A 2,253-nucleotide genomic window follows, 5' to 3' on the forward strand; every position below is an offset into this window, starting at 1 on the left:
TTTTGCTGCAATTTGAGTCTTTTTTATTTGTTTAATTCTTGTTGAGTAATATTACAAATTCAACCGAATGAAAGAAACCCCCCAACCTTCCTTAAGCTAATTCAGCCATAACCTATGATCCACACTGAAAAGTATGAATTCGTGATCTAATTCATGTTTTGTATTGGTCCGTATATGTATCAGTGTGTATATCTATGTATCGTATCTATATGTATAGTGTATATGAATACCGAAAATGATGAACTGATACGAATCTGATAATCACAGCTTGTTACAGTTGATTAGGTGTTAGTGTTTACAATGCGAGGTAGAGAGATATGCTTGTGTGTGTTTGTGAAGGTTAGAGGGAGAGTGTAATTGTGAAGGCTTAACCTTAAATATAAGATAGGTGAGTGTTGTAAAAAACCCGATTACTCGCCGATTAATCTTCGATTAATCATTTTTAAGAGCAATCCGTTCCGACTTCCAAAAATTCATTTAATTAAACGGTCAGCGTCAATTGATGAGTCAAAATCGAATTTAGTAACCAAAATCGGTCAAAGTAAAATAGGGTTAACATTGTAACATGAATTTAAACTACATTTTTATTTTTATAGTTTTGGAGCAAAATGAACAACTTTAGACAATTTTGTTAAAGTTTATTTTTATGTTTATGGTTTTTTTTCTATATTTACACATATAATTTTTAAAATTTAATATTTAAATGTATACAGTACAATCCGATTAATCTTCGAATTGCCGATTAATCTTTTCAAAGTCCTGACCGATTAATCTCCGAATAGTGAATTTTGCAACCTTGGGTGAGGGTATATATACCTCTCAAATACATGTACAAATTACATCTATAATTTTGTGCCTAACACACAAAATAAACATAAACTTAGCTCGATTCTGCATCATGACCACTCACCAATCCAGAATAGGATGTTTGCCGTAATTTTATTGACATAATACTTTAGGGTTTTTTTTTCTTTTTGGATAAAAAATGCATATACCATATAAAAAAAATTAAGATTGCGGAGTTACAATTGAATACAGATCTGTTCATCTGTTTGAAGTAATGTGCGTATAACTATATGCTACCAATGAAACCGGGCAAACATACACGCCCTTATACAAACAATCAAACTACACATTTAACAATTATAGCATATAGCATATTACATTGAACAATAACGTGAAGCTTGTAATTAAACCCGACGCTCTATATCACCCACATGACGTAACCATCAACAGATAACCAAACCTAAAAACAACCATTCCCGAACCGCTGTAGGCAACACCAACCACGGTCCACAAACCCCTTTAATCAGCAACCCCCCACTTTCATAATAGTAAACCCGCCACAAAATCACCTTCCGGACAACCCAAGAACACCCGCCTCGAGACTGCAACCAGAAAACCAAAGAGAACCCTCGTTAGCCAACAACTCCAAGAAAACCCTAACGGACCACTCAGAACCAAAGCCAGCAACAACCCAACCTACGGACAATCGAGATACAGCCGAAAGAAACACCCCAGAAAACCAATTTATTGGCGCTTAGCAATTTAGAACCACTAAGGTTGCAACGACGTCGGATCAGTCTGCACCGAAACCGACGACGAGGAAGATAGAACGGGCAGAAGAGGAGGCAAGGAGCACAAACAGAGAAACTAATGAATATAGCATTGACCACCACGAAATAGTTACTCCTTACAAATAATACTTAGGGTGCGTTTGATAAAAGTAATGATTTAGCGCTGAATGGTTCATAATAATCTGAATGATTCAAAGGTTTTGAATAAAAGTATAACATGTTTGATAATCATTTTGAACGAATAATGTGAATGCTGTAAAATTACCTATTAACATTTGACATGAATAAACACTAGTGCAAATTGCCAAAAAAAAAGGTAACGTAAAAGCCAAAATTTCCCAATAAAGGGAATATCGCTTTTCACGTTGCCCAGAATGGTAACTTGATTTCCATTTGGTGCGTAAAAAGGATTATGATTTGAAAAAAAGTTTAATAAACGTAATATTCGTACACATGTGCATCCACATGGGCGCCACGTCATCGAATCTGATGAGGTGGCGGCACATCATCCAATTTACAGGCGCCACGTCGTCAATTTTCAGCTCAAAAATTTTTTCGACGACTTTTTCCGGTTAAAAAGTCAATTTTTCGGCAACACTTCATTGGAGAAGTTGATGACGTGGTACCACCTCATCATTTTTGATGACGTGGCGCCTAGGTGGATGCACATGTGGAC

The sequence above is a fragment of the Rutidosis leptorrhynchoides genome, chromosome 8, assembly GCF_046630445.1.
Source record: "Rutidosis leptorrhynchoides isolate AG116_Rl617_1_P2 chromosome 8, CSIRO_AGI_Rlap_v1, whole genome shotgun sequence".
Classification (NCBI taxonomy): domain Eukaryota; kingdom Viridiplantae; phylum Streptophyta; class Magnoliopsida; order Asterales; family Asteraceae; genus Rutidosis; species Rutidosis leptorrhynchoides.